General features: G+C 34.3%; 1 pseudogene; it reads right to left on the reverse strand.

Annotated features, from left to right (window-relative positions):
• Positions 1 to 5429: 5429 nt before the first annotated feature.
• On the reverse strand, positions 5430 to 5878 carry LOC112662293 (vesicle transport protein SFT2A-like; annotated as a pseudogene).
• Between the last annotated feature and the right edge of the window lie 17932 nt (positions 5879 to 23810).

A 23810-nucleotide genomic window follows, 5' to 3' on the forward strand; every position in this document is an offset into this window, starting at 1 on the left:
TAAGGCTCACATAACATTCCCCACACGGATGGTTATGGAGCTGGAGAAACTTGTGCCCTAGTACTGCAATGGACTTGGGTGGGAGAATTTTTGGATGAGACTGGCAAATATCTCCTAGAAGTTTCAAGGCATTTGTGAATGTACAGGCTAAAAGCAGATTCTCTTCTATACATTTCTGAAAATTTCATTCCAGAGAGAACAACCACAGGAAAATGGAACAAGATAGGGAAACACAGGGAGTGCTACATATGTCCACTGTGTGAATTAGGCTTGACATAAAATATAGGATAGCTGGTTCAGTTTGAATTTCTGGTAGACAGCAATAATTTTTAATGTAAACATGTCCTCAATATTGTATGGAACATACTTATTATAAAATATGATTCCTTGTTTACCTGAAATTCAAATTTAAGTTGATGATCTGCATTTTTATTTGCTATGACAAGCTTAGCTACAATGCATGTGTGAATTAGTTAAAATACTGCTACTTGCTACGACAAACTCCAAAGTGTATAATGGTTCTTACTCATGAAAATTACAAAGGAGCAAGTAGCTCTTCTTTAATTGGATCCAGATTTATTTCATCTTATGGCTCCATCAATTTCAAAAGTGACTTGCTAGATCTCTGTGTTTAGCTGGCTAAAGGAGGCAGCTGTGAAAAGAATATGGAACATTGTACATGGAAAATTCTAGTGAACTAGCCCTGAAAATGGCACCACACTCATATTTCATTGACTAGAACTCCATCATATATCCGTATCAAATTCAAGGAAAGCTGGAAAATGCAGAATAGCTTTATATCTAGGAAGAAAATGAATTTGGTATACAAGTAGCCAATCTCTAGCACACTGAATTCCCATGTACCAGTGGAAATTCTGGAAATTACTTCACCCAAAATTTCTTTAAAGGACCTGGCCCAGGGCAGCCCCAGTGGCCCAGAGGTTTAGAGTCACCTTCAGGGTGTGATCCTGGAGATCTGGGATTGAGTCCCATGTCAGGCTCCCTGCATGGAGCCTGCTTCTTCCTCTGCCTGTGTCTCTGCCTCTATCTCTCTCTGTGTCTGTCATGAATAAATAAATAAAATCTTAAAAAAAAATAAAGGACCTGGTTCAGAAAGTATTTTCCATAAGAAGAGATTCAGCAATGTAATGTATACCTGTGGGTGAAGGCAAAATGGAGAGCTAAGAAGGATTTCTAGTGATTAGACAGAGTGTATTTCCCATATCAGTAAATTATTCAATGTGAAAGATAATCTCCATAAACCCACAAGTACAATGCAAAAGAAATTCAGCATTGAGATACTTTTAATACTACACAGAATTTAAATGTTTATTCCTCTTTCACTAATACCTTTTTCACCCCTGTAGGAACCATGAAGACAGGGAAAGAAGATAGCCAGATGAAAGAACAGATTATACATCTATACTGCAGGTCAGGCCAAGCTTAGAAGTAGGAAAAATGAGGAATGAAAATCTTTCAGTTGAATGTGGTAATGAATTTACTTGCTAATCAACACATGAAAGTGACCAAAAAGTTGTCATTTCTATTCAGATGTACTCAAAGCTCAGAGAAGAAAGATCTAAAATGGAATTAAAGACAATGGTTAATTAAAAACTCCTTAATGTCCTACTTATAGCCTATTATCTACCACCCAGTTTCCTCAATAAACTTGGTTATATATGAAAAGGAGAAGTTATCAAGTAGGCTTTTCTAATTTCTGGATGTTTCTAGCCTCACATAATACCTATTAGTAATCAACAAGTGTTTCCTCAGAAGAAAACCTTTTCTTTTTTGGTTTTTTTTTTTTAATCCTACTGAATTTTAAATAACCTTCTGTCTTATATATAATTGAATTCCAGTCAGGAACAGCTAAAGTATAGAACTAGGTGGAAGTTTTGCTTCATGTTGTCTGGTGCAGATTGATCCCAGAGGCCAAAAGCTCTAGTACAAGACTTAATTGAAGGGAAAAACAAAACAAAACAGAAAAGAAAGAAAGAGAGTTGTGAAAATTGGCAATAAAAACTTGCTACAAATCATAATTGCTAATAAAAGGCTACAGTTGTTCTTTTGATAACATTGCTTATGGCATATAAAGTTCCCCTGGGTTATGCTTAAAATATTTTAAATCTCATACTAGGATTATTAAAACTTAACAAAGACTACTTATATTTCTTAAAGTATCATAAATATTTTACTGCAAACTATTTTGATATATATGAAAATAAGATGATCCAAAGATAATATTTTTGTTGTATTTCATTGTTGTAACTCATCTTTTAAACAATTCCCAAGTTCTCTAACTGACTAGCTAGGAAACAATACTGAAAAAAGAAAAAGCAATAATCAGACAAGCATGTGTATCTCTGTAATTTATCACTTATGTGGGAAGATACTGGCTTTTACTTTTGCATAAAATAGGTGTTCAAGAAATGTCTTAGATATTGATGCATTATCATTTCTATAAAAATTAATGTGCTGTTAATACTCCAGTAGGCAGAAAAGAAGTCAATATCAGAAAGAATGTATATCAGCTTTATGTTATGATATTCTTGATATTATGAGTTCATTTATTAAAAAGGTAAAGTAGCCACATTTTTCAACAATTTTTTTTATAATTCTCACAAAGTCTCTTTAAAAATCATCTGTTCTGTAAATGTAAAATAATAAAGCCACTATGAAAAACTCTATGGAGTTTATTCAAAAAATTAAAAATAGAACTACCATATATGATCCAGCAATTCCACTTCTGGATATATAGTTGACCTCTGAATGACATGGTTTTGAACTGTATACATCCACTTATTTGTTTTCAATAAATACAATACAGTGCTGTAAATGTATTTTCCTCTTCCTATGATTTTTCTCAATAGCATTTTCTTTTCTCTAGCTTACTTTATTGAAAGAATAAATAGTACACATAATATAGAAAATATGTGTTAATCAACTGTTTTTCTTATTGGCAAGGCTTCTGGTCCACAGTAGGCTATTTGTAGCTAAGTTTTGGGAGAGTCAAAAGTTATATGCAGATTCTTGACTGCATGGGGATTGACACTCCTCACCCTTGTGTTGTTCAAGGCTCAACTGTGTATCCAGAGAAAATGAAACCATTATCTGAAAGAGATATCTGTACTCCCACATTTGTCATAGTATTATTCATAATAACCAAGATTTGGAAAAAAAACCTAAGTGTCCATCAACAAAATAATGGATCAAGAAAATGTAGTACACATATATAATAGAATATTATTCAGTCTTAAAAAAAGAAGGAAACCCTTCAATTTGCAACAACATGAATGAACTGGAGCATGTTATGCTAAGCAAAATAAGCCGGACAGAGAAAGACAAACACTGCATGGTATCATATATATGTGGACTCCAAAAAAAAAGTCAAACTTACCAGAGCAGAGGGTAAAAAATAGTTTCCAAGGCCTGGGGGTGGAAGAAATAGGTAGAGGTTGGGGTTGTTGAAAGAATACAAGTTACAGTTGTAACTTGCAAGATGAATGAGGTCTGAGGTTCTAATGTATAACATGGTGACTACAGTTGACAACACTCTATTGTATAGTTGAAATTTGTTAAGAGACTAGAACTTAAATGTATTCACACACACACAAAAAAGAGTAAGAGGTAAATATGTGAGGTGATGGATCATGTACCAGATCATCACATTGTGTTCCTTAAATACCTTATAATGTCATTTGTCAATTTTACCTCAAAAGAGCTGAAAATTATCATCTATTTGATATATTTTAATAAGCTTATTATCAATCGCTAAAAAGAAACCTGTGCAAAGCAGGTATTCAATGACTCTTTCAGATAAAAGAGCCATCATACCCCACTACTTAACTCACAAGTCACCCAGAAAGGCAGTGTGAACACCAAAAGGATATAAAATATATCAATTAGGAGTTCAATTTAAAAAAAAAAATTGTAAAGACCAGAGTCACCAAAAAATAGCTGATTTCTCCTAGCCTCCTGATTCCAGTGTTTATAGGTTCATTCTCCTCATCTCCTCATTCTCATTTAGGACTTAACCAAATGATAGGCAGAGACAGTAATGCATGATTAAAATCCAAGCATGATTCAAAGCATGGGTTTTAGAGACAAGTTACCTAAGTCCAAATCTTGATTCTTCTATATACTAGTTATGACTCTCAAAAATTATTTAAAATTTCTGTGGCCCATTTTCTCACAGATGAGATGAGGACAATAATAACGATGTCGTGGGGATTCAGTGATTTAACATATATAAAACCACTTACAAGAGCCTAGAATATAATAAACACTATGTAATTTCTAGTGCTTCTTCCCTTTAGGACTTAATCTACCTTTATTTCTCTGAATCTGCTTATATTGATTTTTTTTTCAATAGTAACCATTTTTAAGTATACAGTACAATGGCATTAATTGCACTCACAATATTGTGCAACCATCAGTATTATCTAATTCAAAACCTTTTCCAGGGGATCCCTGAGTGGCTCAGCGGTTTGGCGCCTGCCTTTGGCCCAGGGCGCAATCCTGGAGTCTCGGGATGGAGTCCCACGTCGGGCTGCTTCTCCCTCCTCCTGTGTCTCTGTCTCTCTGTCTCTCTCTCTCATAAAAATTAATTAATTAATTAATTAATTAATTAAAACAAAAACAAAAACTTTTCCATCATTCCAAACAGAAGCACTATAAACGTTGTACAATACCTACCCATTCATCCTTTCCTTCATCCCCTGGTAAACTTTATATCTAAGGGTGGATTTATTTAAAAATTAAAAAGGTTGGGATGCCTGGGTGGCTCAGTGGTTGAGTGTCTTCCTTTGGCTCAGAGTGTGATCCTAGGGTCCTGGGATAGAGTCCCACATTAGGCTCCCATTAGGGAGCCTGCTCCTCCCTCTGCCTATGTCTCTGCCTATGTCTCTGCCTCTCTCTGTATGTCTCTTATGAATAAATAAATTTGAAAAAAATCTTTAAAAAATTTTAAAAATAAAAATTATAAGGGTTTATATATTTTTATTACACACAGTAAACAATCTTTAGTTTAAGGTTATAACTTTCACAGGTAAATTTTTTAATTGTTTTAAAAATTTTGACATTAGAAAAAAGCCAAAAAAGCTTAATATGCCTTTCAGCACAGGTCTATGCTTAAATATTCACATCTCAAACCTCTTTTCAAAAGACTTTTAAAAAAATGGCTAAAAATAATTTACAATTGGCAATGATTAAAATCTCCTTGTCTTTGGAAGGGCATATTAATGACTCATATGAATTTAAAGTTACAAGCATTTAACAGTTTAATCAGGCATGCAGTTTGTACCAGAATACAAATGGTCTTAAACTGTCACTGCAGTTGTTTTTGGAGTGATTATTTTATCAAGAAAAGCATACTTCACCAAAACCACAGCATCAACTTTCAAACACTCTTTTTTAGGAGTTTTTGACTTTCAACTTTGGATAGAACTGCATTTAATTTCTGCATCTCTTACATATGGAGTATATCATAGACTCCATTAGGCCATTCACAAGACCTGCAATATCCAGAACAATGAGGCCAGCCTCTTCCTATGTCAAGAGAAGCACACAGGGTAAATATGAAACAAAAAGGATAATAATTGTTGCAGGCAAACTTGTTTCAAACATTTTCTTCAGTTGTTTCACAAGGCCCATGAAAAACTCATCTGGAGGAATGCAGGAGTATATCCCAGGGTATAAAACAATGCAAAAAGTTTTATGCCACCAGGAAGTAATACCAATCCAGTTCCAAGGATAGCAGAGAACTGCTGCATGCAAAGCATTTGTCAATCAGGTAATAAAACTACAGAACCAGGACCTTTTCAGTCAGGCCCTGCTCTTTTTCATTCTGGTCACTCTGGATCCTCTACAGCTTCTCCATGGCCATTAATTTTCTCAGGCTACACCAACAGCCATTATTTCACCTGCCTTTCTTGCCTAGCAAGAAACTCCTGGTAACCTGTCTATGAATTTGCCTATTCTAGTTATTTCATTAAGTAGAATCACACATTAACTGTCTTTTTGTGTATGATTTATTTCACTCAACATAGATTCCAAGAATCAGAATTTCATTCTTCAATACTATTCCATTGTATATATTTACATTTTGTTTATGCATTCATCTACTGAGGACACATAGGATATTTCCATCTCTTGACTACTGTGACTAATGCTGCAATAAACATTGGCATCTAAATACTGATTTAGGTCCCTGTTTTCAATTTTGGAGGATATAAATAGAGGAGTAGAAGGGTTGAGTCATATGGCAACTCATTTATATAGCTTTCTGAGGAATAGCCAAACTGTTCACATCTTACCTTCCTTATCTTACCTTCCTTATCTTACCTTTTTCATTCCTGCTGGCAAAGTATGAGGGTTCCAGTTTCTCCACATCCTTACCGACTCTTGTTATTTTCACCTTTTTCTTTCATTATATTCATCCTAAGCACATGTGAAGTGAAATCTTGTTGTTTTGATTTGCATTTCCCTAATGACTAATGATGTTGAACATCTTTTCATGTTCTTATAAACCATTTTCATGTCTTTGGAGAAATGTTTATTTGAATTCTTTGCCCATTATATGTCTTTTTGCTATTGAGTTTTAAGAGTTCTTTATAATGTTGAATTTTAAATGCCTATCAGAAATGTAAATATTTTCTCCCATTTTCTAGTTTTTTTTCAATTCCTGATAATGTCCTTTAATACATGAAATTATGTATTAACATTAAATTTTGATGAAATTCAATTTACCTTTTTTGTTGTTGCTGTGCTTTTGCAGTCATATTTAAGAATTAGTTGCCAATTCCAAAGTCATGAAAATTTATCCCTATATTTTTTCTAAAAATTTTATGGTTTTATCACTAATATTAATATGGTTCATCCATTTTTAGTTTTTATATGATATAAAATAGGTGTCCAACAAAATTCTTTTACATGTAGAAATCCAACTGTCCCAGCACTATTATTGAAGAGACCAGAGATCTTCCTCAGTTTACAGTGAGTTTCCACCTAATAAGCCCATAATAAGTTGAAAATAGTCTAAGCTGAAAAATGCATTTAAGACATTAATAATAATCTACTGAACATCATACCTTAAATGTGCTTATAACACTTACATTAGCCAACAGTTGCACAAAACTACCTAACACAAAGCCTATTTTATAATAAATGTTGAATATCTTATGTAGTTTGTTAAATGCTATACTGAAAGTGAACAACAAAATGGTCATATGGGTACAGAATGGTTTTAAGTGTATTCCCTCATCATTATAAGGCTGATGGAGAGCTGTAGCTCTCTACCACCACTCAGCATTACAAGATAGTATTGCATTGAATATCACTAGCCCAGAAGATCAAAGTTCTAAGTATGATTTCTACTGCATGTGTATCACTTTAGTACCATCATAAAGTCAAAAAAATCATTAAGTGGAACTATTGTAAGTCAGGGATCGGCCTGTCTGTATTCTTTTCCCATTGGGTGGACAAGGCACTCTTGTCAAAAATCAGTTGGCCATAGCTCTATGTTTTTATTTCTGTATTCTCAATTTTATTCCGTTGATCTATTATTTATCCATATTCTTGCACCATACTGTTTTGACTACTGTAGATTTGCTGTGAGTTTTGAAAGTGCAAAGTGTGAATTGTCCATCTCCTGTTCTTGTTTTTCAAAATTGTTTTGGCTGTTTGGGACCTTTTGCAATTTCATTTGAATCTGAGTATTGGCTTTTCCATGTCTTTACAAAAAGTTGCTTAAATTTTGATAAAAGATTGTGTTGAGTCTGTAGATTCTTTGAGCAACAGCAACATTTTAACAACTAAATATTCCTACCCAAGAACATGAAATGTCTTTCCATTTATTTAGGTCTTCTGATTTTTGTTTGTTGATCTTCTACCCTACAATTTTGCTGAACTCATTTATTAACCTCAGTGGCTTTCTTAGGTTGATTTTCTTAAAAGAGAGCTCTCATTTTATCTCTATAATCCCTTCATTCCCACTTATAAGTTTAAAAAGAAATATCTTTATTTTTTTATAGACTTTTAAATTTATTTATTCATCAGAGACACACAGAAAGAGGTAGAGACATAGGCAGAGGGATAAGCAGGCTCCCCTCAGGGAACCCAATGCGGGACTTGATCTTTGATCCCAGGATCACACCCTGAGACCAAGGCAGACACTCAACTGCTGAGCCACCGGGGGATCCCAAAATCTTTAATTCTGATCTCCTCATGAAATTCAAGAGAGTCCAGGAACCACCTAAAATAACAAGGCAGGTTTACTGTGTATGTAGTTTTCTGGAGAATGGGTTAATTGCTTGCATAGTAATCTGTCCCTCCTTTCAAAAAAATTAAGATCCATTGTTATAAAGGGAAACTAACATTGTCAGAATTTCTAAAACTTCACCTTGTTAAGAGGCATCTGGGTGACTCAGTTAAGTGCTTGACTCTTGGTTTCAGCACAGGTCATAATCTCAGGGTCATGAGATCAAGCTTCAAGTTGGGCTCTGCACTTAGCATGGAGTCTGCCTCTCCCTCTCTCTCTCTCTTTCTCTCTTTTTCTCTCTCTCTCCCTCTCCCCACTCTCATGTATTCTCTCTCTCTCTCTCAAATAAATAAATAAATTATTTTTTAAAAATTCACCTTATTAAATTACTGGAAAATAATGTATGATAATGACAGAAAACCCAGGATATTGATCTTCTTACTGAATAAAATAATGTATATCTGTATGTTTCCACTTCTCTTGATTTAGAAGGGAACAGAATAAATCATATTCTGTATGAAGATTCTTAGATATTTTTACAACTAAAACATCAGTTGGATAAGTATGTATTAAATATACATATTTCCTATCAGCACCTTGGTCTTTGTGTGGTTATAGAGCAATAATTCTTAAATTGTGGTCCTTGAACAGCAAGAGTAGCAATAACTGCAAACAAACTAGAAATGCAAATTTTGTGGCTCTAGCCTGGACCTACTGAATCTGAAACTCTGAGAAGAGGCCAAGCAATCTGTGTTTTAACAAGAAGATTCCGAAGCAGAGGAAATTTTGAGACCCACAAATAAATGAGGACAATAAAATGTCCGTGATCTCAGGTGAATGGCTTCTTTACTTCCCTGCTTTAATTTCCCAAAGCCGGGATCCCTGGGTGGTGCAGCGGTTTGGCGCCTGCCTTTGGCCCAGGGCGTGATCCTGGAGACCTAGGATCGAATCCCACGTCGGGCTCCCGGTGCATGGAGCCTGCTTCTCCCTCCGCCTGTGTCTCTGCCTCTCTCTCTCTCTTTCTCTCTCTCTGTGACTACCATGAATAAAAAAAAATTAAAAAAAAAATAATTTCCCAAAGCCAGTATCAGATCAGAGGAATTGATTATACTCAATATTCAACAAATATTTACTTTGAACAGGCAACTATTACCAAATTAAATCCTAAACTAGATTCTGGGAACAAGGAAAAAATGCAAAGCATCTGCATTCAGGGATCCACAAACCTATGTAAAAGCTATTTGAATCCCTGATAAGGTAAAGGCTATAACAGAGTTATCCCCAGGGAGTGCCATTAGAACCTAGAGGAATATGACCTAGCTGCCTGAGTGGAGTAGGCAGGGATAGTAGAAAGTTACTCAGAGGAAGAGAACCTATGCCAAGTTTTAAAGGATGAATAGAAGTTCCCCAGAATAACAGTGGCTGAAGGGTATTTCTTGTAGGGTAATTATACATGTAAATATGTTACAGCAAGATTATGTGAGGGTTTAGGAGATACCACATCTTTCCCTTTAGTTGAGGCACAGTGCACACAGAAGCTGACTGTGCATGGCTAAAAGTGAAACTGTAGAGATTATAAAGCCTGGATCATAAAGAACCTTGACTACCATGCTTAGGTAGGTGACATTGGTTGAGAAAGCAATGGGCATCATGGAAGCATGTTAAGCCAGAAAGGAAAACAAAGATCCTTGGATTTTAGAATAATGATTTTGCCAACAGATTAGGTGATGACTGGGAAAGAAATGGGAGTGGAGAGGGAGAAGTGTGTTTGATGTTCATTATATACTTATTACAATAACTTGCTAAGATGTCAAAAGTGAAACAGTAGTTTAGATGCATATCAGTATGAATTTGTTCACAGCAATAAAATTTATGACTTCAATTTCCTATTATTTATAACATGTAAGTGATGTCCTTATTGCCATGAGGGGTTAAACCTCTTAAACAATTGTCTTTTAAAGATCTCAATAAAGAATGTAGTGAGCCTATTATAAAGTATTTGTTTTGTTTTAAGTCAAATGAAGAAAAATGTCTGCACAGCTGATTTTTTTCATTTTTCTCCAAATTAGTCACTTCAAGATACATTTGAAATGTATACTTAGAAGCATATTTACTAAATAATTGGTTTTTAAGTCTGATCCATGTATGTTTCAGTTTAGGATAGAAGAAAATAAAGCACTTGTGTTCAAAATAGTAGTATGTAGCTTTAATAACATGGATTTTTCAAGATGGATATGCCATTTTCTTTGTTCTTACTGAACCTATATTTACACTCAATTGATTATTTTCAAATTTGGTTCTCTATCTTAGAAAAAAAAACATTTGTACAAGTAAAGATAATAATTTTCTTCTTTACGCTTTTTATTCTTCCTTCCTAACATTTCTGTCACACTTATTCAGGGCCTTTACATGAAATAATATTCTTCTTTCTTCTTATGTTCCTTCTTCCTTTCTAATTGCTTGAGGGTTATAGATTCAAAGTACTTGTATACCTACAAGTGTAAGAGCCATCTCTCATTTACCGAAAGAAACTACCATCATAGGCAGCAATAGTCCATGAAGGGCTAGATATCATATGTAGCTAGATCAGGGAAGACTGAAACATATGACCATCTAATTGAAAAATTAATACTAATTTCTGATTAAGCAGATGGAATATAGTAATACCAGAAATCTAAACTTGCAAAGAAAGATTTTCATTTTAATAATGAAAGAAGGTAAATTAGTAAATTGTTAAGAAAAATCATCCAAATTTATAAAAACCCAAAAAAGGGGTGTCATGTCCCTTCAAAGTCATACTGGAATATTGTCTCATAGACCTGTGCAAAGATTCTGTAATTATCTAGGCCTTTATTTGACTTGCTGTTTATTATTAATTAGGTCTCAGAGTCTATGGAATTACATGTTAACTTGTGGATTTGTGTCTGGTAGAGATGTGAATTATCTGTCTGACAGAAAAGATAGCCCCAAAGATTGTAGTTTTGTTGCCTTGTTGAACTTTAAGCAGTTTTATACCCTACTTGTTCTCAGCAGAAGGAGCTAGGAGTATTTCTGGAGCCTCTTTTATGAGGCATTAATCTCATTCATGAAGTTCTGCTCTCTGACCTAATCACCCCCCAAAAATCCACCTCCTAATAATATCACCTTTGGGTGTTAAGATTCAGTTTATGAATTTTGAGAGAACACACTCACACTATAATACAGCCAAGTGTGTTGACAACTGTGTTGTCAACTTGGCTAAGTACTTTCTCCAGAACTGCCTTTCTAGTCTGTCTCCATATAAGGTGGACTACCAGAGATATTGTTCATGAGAGATGGAGGACAAAAAGCCCTGTCAGTTTTGTAGCATGAACCTGCGTTCTCCTTATTATCCTGTTAAACACTAACCTAGGTGCTGCAGTGAAAGGATTTTGCAGATATAAATTGCGTAACTAATCAGTTCTCTTAGAGAGATTTGAGTGGACCTGACTTATTCTTAGGGAAGCTTTCCCTGAGAACACACCTTGGGTCCAGTTGGGTTTTAGTTTGCTCCTAATCATCCTTTCCTGGCTGCCTTGCACAAAAAGCTTTGGCCAATGCCTGTGGGTGCCAGCCTGCTTGTGATCTCCCCTTCTTGACTCTCTGTCCTATTTCAGACTTGTTTCACCAGTCCCAACAATTTATAAGCCAATTCTTGAAATAAATAAATATGTGTTTGAGAAGGGGAAAGATATATCTATATATCTTACTTATTCTGCTTACCTGGTTCAACCCTAATAAACTACATGAATGCCTTAAATAAACCCTTGACATGCTTACTCCGTATTTGTATGAGAGGAGTCTTTTTTCAACTTTTAAAGACTTTCACTTTGACAAGGTAAAAAGTGAGTATCAGCAATAGTTCTTTGGGGCTCTGCTAAACTTAAGAAACCAAATTTGGAGGCACCTGTGGCTCAGTCAGTTAAGTGTCTGACTCTTGAATTCCTCTCAGGTCTTGATGAGGGTCCTGAGTTCAAGCCCAGAGTTTGGCTCCATGCTGGGTGTGGAGCCTATGAATAGAGAAGAAAAAAGAAAAGAAAATAAACCAAATTTTTTGTCTATTTGTAACAAGTTTCTTTCCATGGTTCCAAAGTAACTAGCAGTGAGTTGTAATAGGGACAGCATTAAAGAATGATCTTATATAACAATAATAATAATTATCATTATTTTTGTTAATATTTAGAAATAATATTATTTAGAAAGTAGTTTGATTTCTTATTTTGCTTATGCAACCCAGTTCAATTTTGATGTGTGACTTTGCAAGGATTTTTCAAACAAGATATTCTAGATCTAAAATGTTCACTGACAGTTGCTTATTTTGCTTATCACCCACTTGATCTGATTGCTTTAGCCATGCATAACAGACACAGGAAAAATACAAGGGACATAATAACCAGGAAAGCTACTGTGGTCAAATGCTGCATCCTATCAGTCAGTTGAAATCAACAAGATGGAATGGCAGCTAAGAAGGAACTTTGGGAAAGGCCAACTATTTATGTTAAGTGTTTCTGTCAATTGAGTCAAAAACATGACTCATGATGACTTTTGGCAGCTGGAGGGACAGAAAAGATTATTATTTTTTCCAAATGTGTCCTTGGAGAATTGCATCTGGTGAATAAGCATCCTTTTAAAATAGCCCTTGAGATTAGAAAAGGATGGGTTAAAGGGGGATGATAATTAAAAATTGGAAGAAATGCAAGTGAATAAGAAAATGGCACAGAGGAAAAGACAAAAAAATTTTTTTAAAGACCAGGAAAAGACTCTTTTTCAAATCATTGCCCTACACCACAAAGGGAAAAGCAACCAGTCTGTGGGATTCTCTGCTGGTGACTCAACAGAGGCATGATTAGCTGTAGCTCAGATACGGACCAGGTCCGTGAGCCAAGTAGGGCCCTTCCTAGACAGGGAGGGGAGCCCGCAGACCTCCGTTCCTTGTGACTGGAAGAGGAAGGGCGTAGTCTGTTTGCACTTCTCCTGCATTTCATCACTTCAACTTGTGATGTTTTCATTCACTTAAAAAAAATGATGAAGTGATCCCCAATGGGTGTGTTTCACTTTCGAAACAATAAAGACGTCTGTTTTCTTTGGTGATGCTGGAAGAACAAATTTTCACCAACCGCTTTTTCCACATTACACAGGGAGGGTATTCAATATCCAAGTGGGTGGCTCCCTCAAAGGGACCAATTTTGGAAACCCCCACCTAGAAAAACATTGTGGATTTTTATGGTTCTTTTCATCCAAAGGTCTCAGGGGATTACCAAGCAAAATATGAGATCCTTGACAATATTTCGAGGTGGTAGCAGACAAGAATTGCTGACACCCTTGGCAGATGAAAAAAATAGCCAAAATGAGGGTACCGTGAGGCAGAAAGTAACAGTAGAACCAAAAATCAGACCAACAGAACCAATAGATGGTATGCCTCAAATTTCTTCTACCTCTGAAACTTTGGTATGCCTCTGTCATAACAATCATCTCGCTGTGATTACACATAAATAATATCCCTTTAATAAAATACTGCCACCACCTATGTGTCAGTGTGTACACCAAATCAAACTTCCTGAAAGAGGCTCACATTTTCAAGGTCTAAGGCAATTTCCAAGATATATGTCCCATAATCCTGAATATTTCAGAATATTTTTTACCTTTAATAATAGTAACATTCTTGTGGTTGATATTAATTTACTATGTGATTAACAGTCAATTTGGAGGATGAACTATGCATATAAGAATTATTGGGTTTTATTTCACTAAAAACTGAACTTTCAGTAAAATATGCCTTTGGGCTTTATTTTGCAAGTGGGTTATTTAAAGTTGATAAATGGGAGGGAAAAAAGATCAGCAAATGCATCTTTTATATTCTTGAAATAGCTATGCTTTAGTTTAAAAATGAATTTTTTTCTACATTTCCAAACAGCCCGTTTTGCATTTCACTATACTGTTGACTATAATTCAGGATGACTATAAACTTGAGAGTTTTCCCAGGAACAGGGTAAATCAATTAGCATGAGTATTATTCAGTCACTAGAAATGCAAAACAAATAGCCAGATACTTCCTTATCCTTCCTATCGAGACACTTAAAGACACTTCCTCTAAGTTCCAGAGCTCAGATTCAAAATATACCTTTTATGACCTAAAGGACATATCATCAATGGGCTGCAGGGAAAGCTCTTTTTTGTAATGTTAGTAAAAATCTATGACAAATCAGTCTCATTTCCAAGTTTCAGAAAATTCTTTATATACATATTTCAATATATTTAAAACACTGAATCTAGAATTGGAGACCGTTAAATGGTTCATATTTATTTTCTTGAATTTCAAAATGTACCCAGTGCCAAAAAGCCTCTGGGTGTGTGTACAAAATTTGTAAAAATACATAAAAACCTACTGAACCAAAACCACAGTGGAACTCACAATAACTTTCCAGACAGCATAATTCACCACTTAGTCACTAGGGAATGCCAATCTCAAAAGATAGATTTTTATACCAAGACAAGAAGATCAACAACAACAAAAAAATCCCCTCTAAGATTAGGAACAAAAGGAAAGTCCAACTCTAATGGACTTAAAACAATATTGGTATTAATGATAATAATAACAAGTTAATTGCCTAGTCTCCTATGCCAACATTTAATCAAAAGGTTTTTTTAAACATTGTGTCTTTTGAAATGAAGCTGAGTAACTAAGAATATTAGAGTTATGGTATTAACCACTTTCTATTTATTGTACATTGAGCTCTATATTTCTTCCTGGTTTCCTATTAGATTAGTAGAGAAACGAAATTAAATATGTTTAGCCACATGAGAGAATTACAGTGAATTATTGACTCTCATCCCTCTGTTCTGAGCCCAGGTAAGAAGTACAGTAAGTCGCATCCACTCTTGTCTCCAACACATAACCACACTTGGTTTCTTCTCTTTGTCTCCTGCCCATTGCCCTAATTAAGTCAGGAAGGATCTCCCGTGGTCAACCAAACCAGCTCCCCTCTGCTGCTTCTTCTTTTCTGTATCTGGCTCTTCTTCACTATCCCTCTGCCCCTACAATTTCTCAGCTTGGTCTCTCCTCAGCAGTTAAATTTATCTTGAAAAAAATGGTAATCAGATCACTTCATTCTCTAGTTTATAATCTCTTGTAGTTTTTCACTGAACTTAGAATAAAATCCAATTCCCACAAGAATCCACACAATGCATATGCAGTACCTGCCAACTTCTCTCTTGTGCATAGATATACAACCCACAGGAACTATAGCGTGACAGTGAAATACTGAAGTTATTATGATTTGTTAGTTGCTTAAGCTTCTGTTTCTTTAAATATATACACATATATAAATCTAAGAAATTACCTTGTGAATGTGGATTTCAGGTGGTTTAGTAGAACTATCTCATAGTAAAAAAGATAAAATGTAGAAAGTTATACGTTTGTTATACATATGTTATACATAAATATGTTATGTTATACATAAATGTATACATAGGTATGTTATACATAAATATGAAACCCCGGATATTTCCATTTCACTCACAATGTCATTTTGTGCCCTTCCTCTGTAACAACAAATACAGAAATTTCATGCAAATAACTTATAAAAGTCTATTCCTGCAGACTTGGTACAGCTAAAACCAAAATGAAATAGATTACAGAGTAAAGAATAGCAAAGGAATACTATGACATCTTACAAGATATCAAAGGGCCTAAGTTTTAGTCTGTTTTGTCAGTTTTGTGATCTTAGGGGAAAGTAATGTCTTAGACTCTACTCCCTTGTCTGTAAGATGAGTATTTTAACTAGATGACTTCCATATCCTTCACAAATGTATTTCTGTGTGGCTACAAATAAATGAGATGCGTGAATATGTGCAGGATGACAGTTTGACATTAAACTCTCTTTCTTCCCTCCATTCCTATTACTCTTCCCCTTCTCTGCTGTATTAAAGTGGTAGGAATATCAGCCTAAGGGTCCTGAGTAGGGGCATTCAAGTATAGCTTAGAACAAAGCCCTCAATTGAGAAGCTAAATACATTTTGAAACTCATAACAAACACAATTGTTTAAAAGCCAAAGAGTTATTCATATGTAAGACCCTAGGCATTTATTATGGGGACAGTTTTCAGTTTGTGGTTTTGAATTACAAAAAAAGGTTTGTCTTGGAAGAACAGGAAGCAGAGCCTAGAGAACTAAATCAAGTCTGTGAAACTAGCATAGAGTAAAGGCAGATTGAGGAGGATAACCAAATAGCAGCTTCTCTAAGATACAGGGAAGAACGATTAAACACACACACGTACTCACACAATTCTGGATAAGAAACAGTTTGGAGACTATTTGAAGGCAATACTTTAAGGTTGAGATGATCTCTGGACTCCTGAGAAGACATCCAGAACCACACACATTTGAGTTCTAGGCCTGTTCACCAAGGGAGAGAAGAAAATGGGATGTAAATACCCAAAAGGGATTGACAAAATCCAGCAAAAAGAGTTTATATTTTTCTTCTCAGGAAACATCCACATTTCTAGCTCCTCAAAATTCAGAAAGGTGCTTCTATGTCAATACACAGCTAGAGACTAGAAATGACTGGTGTTTCCATGCATGAATCTAAGGTCATGCCTTACAAAATTCATCAGGACTAAAGTGACAGAACAGATTAGAAGACATAATTCCCAAGGGGTAGGAGAAGGTGCAAGTACACTTAGAGGGTCTTCTTCAGACTGAATGGATTTAGGCCAGGAGTCAGGACATGAGGACAGACCACATGACCTGAGACCACAAGGGACCAGGGAAGGGAGCAATGGATGTCAATCTACAGAGGCCCCAAATCAGACCGATCAAGGAATACCAGGGTCAAGGAATGACCAAATAATAACATTTATGTCACACTCCCTCAGAAGGAAAATTATGTTTGTAGATCAGAGTGACTTAACTATCTAGAAGTTCTTACACTGAGCATGTTATATCATCTGTAAAAAGAGGAGTTCCACAGCCAAGTTAAATTCACTTAGAAAAAAACGAAGACAAAATTAATTCATGTAATGCACAACTGAATTGTGACTGCAAAACATCTGATCTCTTATAAATGTGCATCAAAACATCTAAAAGATAGCATTTTATTCTGTTGTTACTATTATTGAGAGAATGGGTCATTTAAAACTTACTAGCTGCTGCCACTTTTGCAGCAGAGACCACAAATCTCCATAGAGCATCAATTGTCACTGAGACAGTTGATCAGATGACAGTAGAATGTACGGAACCATCACTATAAGTAGCTGAAATAGAAAAGAAACTATTTCAATTTCCTGGTTGTTGTTTCTATTTTTCTTTCCCACTGAGGACACTTAAGGAAGTATGATAAGCTCCATGAGAGAAAACAATACTTTTCATACAATATTAATATATAAATGTATGACTTAATTTGAATACAAAAACATGTGACATTCTGGAGCCCATGCTGTGGTAAGGGACCATAATATTATGAAGGATATGTTGCAACTTACTGCATGAAACATGAATGGATATAAAGAGATCATCAAATTATGTACCAGTCTTCCTTAACTACCTAAAAGCTTATGAATGCATTCAAAATAAGAAGTGACAAAAATTAAATCAGAAACATTACTTATGTAGCATAATCCACTAACTCAAGATTGCCTATACGAAGATATTAAATACACTTAAGAGATTTACTCTTACACATTGGACCTAATTAAAAGATTATATACATTATCATTTTATTTATCAATCAACCTTTATTCTGTTTACTTCACAAATTCTTGGAGTCAGTAAGACTTCCTGTAAGAACCCTGAAGAATTATTCAGTCTCCTTTCTAACAATGTGAAGAGCAGTAAAGAATCAAAATGAAAATTGTCTCTTGATTGTGTGCCAACTGTAGAATTGTCAGGATTCTATGGGGAAACAAGAGGGAAAAGGTAGACAATGAAAAAGGAACATCTATTCCTGTGCTCCAATTGTTTGAGAAACTGTTGTCTTGAGGCAAATATACTCTGATAAGAAATATAAACTAAATAAAACAATTGTTCTGTAAACAGTTATCAATAGCTAAAGCATCTTAATTGTATGTGAAGAATTTTCAGTCCTTCAGGAATGTTTTAAATAGACTGCCAACATGTTTCAATTGCCAAATTTTATAAAACAGTTTTTCCTGAATATTTTGAAAATACTTGCAATAGCTGTATTCCATAAAATCTCATTTATCTGATAACAGCTCATTCAACATAGAGTGTAATTTGAAGACGATCTATAGTTGTATAAATAGAGGTTTTCTGTTAATAGTGATTTCTTTGGAAATAAAGTTTCCAGGTTACAGAAATACACGTAAGCAAATGAAATGGCTACTCACCAGCTGTGAAACTATACTGTGTTTCTCTACTTGTGAACACAAAAAAGACCACATTCAATGTACTAGGATCATTTCATGATATAATTGCTCTATACAATTAAATGATTTCACACTAAAACCCAGTCACCATGACTAAAATAATTACTAGGTGGTCTCATTTGATTCTCAAGGCCACTAAAATAAATGGGTAACCCTGACATTTTTATTCACATAAGAAACAACAATGTGAATTACAACTATATAATGGAGGAAAAAAAACCTAAAAATACTGCTCTATTGTTCTATTGTTGATAATATTAACTTTTTGTTTTAGTATCTTCTCAAAAAACACAAATATTTTAAAAGAATTATTCTAAGTTAACAAGAAAAAAACAGCTACCAGAAGTTTTTTTTTTTTTTTAGAATAATTTATTTCTCTGAATTTGTAATGAATTAGGTGGTCTCATTTGATTCTCAAGGCCACTAAAATAAATGGCTAACCCTAAATTTTTATTCACATGAGAAACAACAATGTGAATTACAACTATATAATAGAGGGGAAAAAAACCTAAAAATATTGCTCTATTGTTCTATTGTTGATAATATTAACTTTTTGTTTTAATATCTTCTCAAAAAACACAAATATATTAAAAAGAATTATTCTAAGTTAACAAGAAAAAAACAGCTACTAGAAATTTTTTTTTTTATTTTTTAGAATTAATTTATTTTCTGAATTTGTAATGAATGCACAGGAAAGAGTTCAAATGATATTAAGGTGTTTATGATAAAAAGTAATTCTTTTCCACTCCCATCCAGCTTTTCTCTCCAAAGTAAACCACGGTAACTAGGTCTTTGGATATCCTTCTATCCATATCCTGTACACATATAAGTATGTATATGTATATTTCTTTTTTAACATATAAATATGAACATGGTAAGGAACCTTTTCTAGATGTTGAATTTTTTCACTTAATATAAATAGAAAATTTCATGGCATATAAAGCTTCCTTATTCTTATTAATATCTGTATGACATTACATTGGGTGGATTTACAATAATTTATTTGAACAATCCTCAGTAATGTGCATTTTTGGTACTACAATGGTTGTTCTTACACATACATTATTCTGTGCATATGAAAGTATATCTGTAAGATAAATTCCTAACAATTGAATTGCTGGGATAGAGGACAAGCATTTACATTTGTTATTAGATGAATAAACCTTTATTTAATTCTAGTTGTATCAATTTATGCTTCTCTTTAAAGTCTGGAAAAATCTATTTCCCTATACTATAGGACTTAGAATTTATTTATTGCAACTTTTAAAAGTACCAAATTGAAGTCTTATTTGCCCACCACTGCAAAATCTTAAAAAAGAAGAAAAAATACGAACATGAATTAGTTTTGAAAAGATTTCATGTTTTCTTTTTATAAAACCAAATGCAATCTCCAAATCTGAATTTTCTTTGAATGGATAAACTGATGTCATTTTTCACAAAGCCAAGTTATTTAAGACTAATAATTCTTTCCAAATTTCAGCATCATTGCAAATAAATCAAAATAAAATAACTTCAATATGAATGGAAATAGTACAATCAGTAGAAAGCTATGCAGTTCCTCATGTATATTTTAAAGAAGTAGAAAATGCTAGTAATCAATTTAAAATCATTCAATGAACATCAAATATTTAATTGTTCCAATTTACTTATTTTCTCAATATATTATGTCTTTTTTCTAAGAAAAGAAAACGTAAGACTTTCGTTCCTTCAAATAAAGTACACTCTTAGAGATTAAAAGAAAAGTCTTCTGGGACACTTGGGTGGCTCAGTTGGTGAAGTGGCAGTCTTCAGTTTAGATCATGATCTCAGGGTCCTGCGATCTAGCCCAGTGTTGGGCTTCCTGCTCAGTGAGGAGTCTGCTTCTCACTTTGCTCCTCCCCCATCTCATGTGCATGCTCTCTCTCTCTCTCTGTCTCTCTCTCTCTCAAATAAATAAATAAAATCATAAAGAAAAAGAAAAATCTTCAGCAATATTTTTCTTCATCGAATTGTTTCTTTGTAGTAACTTTTTGAACAAATTTGTAGACTTCTACATAAAAATGCTACTTCCAACTTTAATACCTGAGAAATTCCAAGACTTCAAAAGCTTGATGAAGAGTTACTTGCTCAACAACATTTTCTTTTAATCAAAAATCACGTTTTACATTTAAAAATTAATAAATTTAAAGGATCAAGTTGATAAATATACTTTTGCCGAATAACAACTCAGTATGAAGTTTTTAGATTCAAAAGAGCCATATGGCTATAAAATATCCTGAATCCCTTTCATGTGTTAATATTTATCTATTTGTACATACGATGAGATTAAATATTTAAGCAAAAAGAAAATAATTTCTTCTTTTCAAAATTTGCTACTTAAATTTCTCTAAGTTGGTTAACCCTCTCTTAACATTATTTTTCATATCAAGACACATTGAGTTGCTTTTGCTCTGATACAGCCCCAGTAGTTTCAAACGGATACTTTGAAATATGAGACATCAGAGCTAAGTGAAACTCCTTGGCTGTCAAAAGTGTTCCCACAAAGAACTGCTCAACTGAAATTTGTCTCTGTCAGAGATTCAAGAAAAGGCATGCACAAAACTGGCTCTCTGAGCCTCTTCAGACTGCAGTGACACTGCCTATCAAGATCTGGCGGAGGTACTAGCTTGACCCTATCTTTGACCAGTGCTGGGGTAAAGGAGGATCCAGGGATGACTAGAGAAGGGTGGCTAAAGGCCAGTTCCACTGAGGAATTTGGATGAGACCCTTCAGTAGAAGACAGAAGGGATGCCTGGGGAAATGAGATAGAAATAAGAGCCTGAGGCTGTATCTCCAATTTGCTCCAGAAGCCCAGGTCTGAGGATCCTTGTCTGAGGAAAACTTGAAAGATTTTCATGGGATACTAAGGTTTTCATAATCAGCCTCAGCATTTCATAAAATATTAAAATTCTTCTCCTAGCCGACTGTGTATTTTCTCTATTTTTACAGTGAGGTTTCATTATATGGAAATAATTTTTTGCAGATTTCTTACAATCAGAGTTTTCAGATTCACAAAAATATGTTGGTGCCATTGGCTTTTACCATAACAATTGGGACTGAGAGCATTTAAAAACATCTTTTAAGGCCCTCATCATTTCTACACTTATTGTGCACTGTCTATAATATCTTCCCACTATTGTCTATAAGCAGAAATTTTATCAGCTGTCCTTCTAAAATGAGGTTTTATCAGCTCTTTCCCATCACTGCCATCATTCAGTCTTCACCACCAAGAGACTGTACAATTTCCCAGACTATTTGATATAATATTCAGGATTTAGCCTCAACTAACTTCAAAGTCATATCTCTTTCCATCTACCTACAACACATTTTTCATTATAGACATTAAACACGTCTTGAATTCCCTCAAACACACTATTTTTTAATATAATTCTGTGCAAGAATTCTTACCAGTCTACCTAGTATACTCTTACTAAGTCTTTAAAGTAAATCATATGTCCCAATACCTCTTCTTCTGGGAGGCCTCAATAATCACTATGGAAAAATTAATAACTCTCCTGCTAAAACCTCACAAATCTACTAGATATTGTGTTAATTTGTAAGTCTTTCTCTTTATGAGTTTACTCTTTATTGGAATATTAGTTAATTTTCAGGAGTTTATTTTTATATTTGCATGCATAATGCTTACATAAGATCTGATCCCAGTAGGTAATTGATAGATGTGTCTTGAATGGATGAGTAAAAAATAAATTCAATGCACAAATGAAGCAAAACTGTACAGAAGAAGACCTACACAGTTAAATATTCTTCTGGCAGAAGGCTGCCTCATTTTAATACACCAACTTTGTAGAAAATGTGTCTCTTAACACGGTATTTTTCAGCCAATATTTATATAGAAAAAATTACATTTATGTCTCTAAAACTCAATATGACATTTCTGAACAAATTGCATGGGGAAAAGTAATTTTCCAAATAGAATTGATAGAATGTTGGAATCGCATGGACATTTTGAGAAGCAAGCCAAATTTCAACAAAGGGGGTATTCATCTTAGATGTTGCTGGCACTAAGACCATGTTACTGCAAACAAACTGTTTTTTAATAGGCATATCAATTACATTTGGTGATCTGGAAGAAACGTTTTAAATATTTAACAGGTACTTGTATATAAAAAATATGCTGTTTTTTAAGAAACTGGGGGCTTGGGGCTGACATGTAATTCATTATATTTATTTCCCATTTAAAATAATGAGAAAATCTTGGTGAGCATTTCCATTTAGATTTTCTGACTTTGAGGGACAGATATTATTGTTAATACATAGGAAATAGCTATATTAAATTAGATATTTCATACATTCAAATCATTGTGTTGTTTACAGTGAGAAATATAAAAATAAAGATGACTTGTCTATAAGTTGTTTATAGTTTAGTTCCCATCAAAAAGATGAGAGGGTCACAATTAATCTTCATTTCTAATGCTAACTTAAGAAATTGCATCGGCTATACAGGGTGCTATGTTAGTAAGAATTCCTCAGCCACAGCCCAGCTTGCGAGAATGCTGTGATGATCAGTGATGTTTGTAACAGAAATGTACTTGCCATCACTACTCTAGAGATTCACAGGAAAAAGAAAACACTTCTAGTTAAAGTGATAAATTAAAATCTCCTGAAAGAGATGACACCTAAGCTGGGCAGGGTAATTTTAGGAATAGGAATGGAAAGTCATCAAAGTGAAACAGGGCCAGAAGAAAACCTGGAAGAGAAAGGCCTGGGAAAATTCAATGAAAGCAAGTAGACAAGTTGGTTGAAGCTAAACGCATTCTTCCTGTCGTCAAAGTGGAAGCTCAGGGTAGCTCCTCAGAAAGTCTCTTTCAATTTGACACAAGTGACCAGTAAGAAAGTCCCTTCCATGAATTAGCAATCGCATGACTTGAAAAATTAAAACTGAGATCTAAAAAATGCCACTGTAAGGGAAGAACTAATGTTAATTTTAAGACAAAATGTACTAAGCAAAAAAAAAAAAAAAAAAGGAACAAAATCTTGGTATACTTCTCATTTGATTAATGAAACATGGACTGCAAAAAAAGGAAATAAAATATATTGTTGGCAATAATCTAATTAAAAGGGGATAGTAATAAAGATGAAATTACAGAGTTGCTACCTTTCAAAAGGTTAGCTGG

Source organism: Canis lupus, chromosome 13 (assembly GCF_003254725.2).
Source record: "Canis lupus dingo isolate Sandy chromosome 13, ASM325472v2, whole genome shotgun sequence".
Classification (NCBI taxonomy): domain Eukaryota; kingdom Metazoa; phylum Chordata; class Mammalia; order Carnivora; family Canidae; genus Canis; species Canis lupus.